Raw genomic sequence first — 1782 nt, forward strand, 5'->3', positions numbered from 1 at the left:
AAGAGTCCCTCCAAGAGCACACTGGAGACCAACGAAGTTTTGCTCAAGGCTTACACCTTTGTGTGTCTCACACACACTTCTTCAGATGCAATAGATTTAGATTTATTAGACTTATATCCCGCCACCACCACCACCCGCCCCCCCCCGCCAAGGCAGGCTCAGGGCAGCTCACAATCAATAAAATTACAATGAAATGGAAGAAAAGCATTCACATTTATAGACAGAGCTGGGATAAAGGAATTAGCAGATACCATGATGTCAACAGAGACAAGACGTCTGCTTTGCCTCAAAATGTTTATATGTTATATGCGAATTCATTTTTTATTATTATTTAGCAGAGTTTAAAATTAGCAGCGCAGCAAGGAATACACAGAGAACGTGTGTGTGTGTGTGTTTCAAAGAATATGATTGCTTTACATAAAACTACAAGGGGAGGGTAAAACTGGGAAGAAAATAACAAACTAGCTCCTGCATCACGACTGTTAGAGAAGAGGACTAGGAATGGGGCCTCTTCGCCAAACGTAGACAAAGCGGGGAAGAGAGCCATAAAATGCCGCAGAGCCGGTACTTTGGTTTCCAGTCCCAACCCTCAAGCCCCGTTGATTTAACTAAGACCTCCTACAAACATTTGTGGACTTTCTCTCCAGTTTATGGACTGCTCACAGTCAACACGTCACTTCCTGTTGACTAACCAACAGTTAACTCCATCATTACTGAAGTGTTTCTAACTTGCTAAAGCCCAACACATGAAAGCAAACATGAAAGACATGCAGGGTTTTCTTTGTAGAAAAAGCCCAGCAGGAACTAAGAAGACCAGCAGGAACTCATTTGCATATTAGGCCACACCCCTGACACTAAGCCAACCGGAACTGCGTTCCTGTACGTTCCTGCTAAAAAAAAAGCCCTGAAGACATGCATTGCGAGATCAGATCTTGCCAGACTGAACTGAACGGGCACTTTTAGGTCACAGCAAAAGGGCGCCCCTTCCTCCCATGCCCGCTAAAAAATTTTGAATTAATTGAAAGTTCTTTTCCCAGGCCTCAGTGTTGCTCCCAGTCAAGGTCACATCCCACATGCTTTCCCCAGTTCGGCGTCACCCGGGGAGACTAGGTTAGTGGTGTCTCCTCCTCGCGCTCTTCCTCCACCTGCAGGCCCACTGCACACAAGATACCAAATGGCTACAAAAACCAGTGGGGTTAGTATTCATCAAGTCATAGAGTTGAGAGGGGCCCCCAGGGTCATCTAGTCCAACCCCCTGCACAAGGCAGGAAATTCACAAATACCTCCCCCTAGATACACTTACAGTATGGAGTTAGCACATCGTATAAATGCAAAGGCAATAACGTGGTAATAATGGAGCATTAACAAGCAAAGGAAATAATACCAGTAAAAGCAAGAGATAACTGTCAGGGACTTGTTCCTGAGACATTGAACTTCATTGGCCACATTGTCACCCACTCACCTTCGTTTTTCACAGCCAGCCTTGGCTTTCAGCATCCGGAATAATTTGGTGTCAGCCGGGGCTTCTTTTGTAGCAGGAACTCCGTTGCGCATTAGGCCACACACCCCTGATGTAGCCGATCCTCCAAGAGCTTACTGGGCTCTCTCTTAGTACGGGGCCTACTGTAAGCTCCAGGAGGATTGGCTGCATCAAGATATTGGATTTATATCCCACCCTATACTCTGAAGGGGTGTGTGGCCTAATATGCAAAGGAGTTCCTGCTACAAAAAAGCCCTGCAAACTTTGCCACTACACTACTCAGCCCTAGTTCCAGATCAGCG

This window comes from Heteronotia binoei, chromosome 9 (genome assembly GCF_032191835.1).
Source record: "Heteronotia binoei isolate CCM8104 ecotype False Entrance Well chromosome 9, APGP_CSIRO_Hbin_v1, whole genome shotgun sequence".
NCBI lineage: Eukaryota > Metazoa > Chordata > Lepidosauria > Squamata > Gekkonidae > Heteronotia > Heteronotia binoei.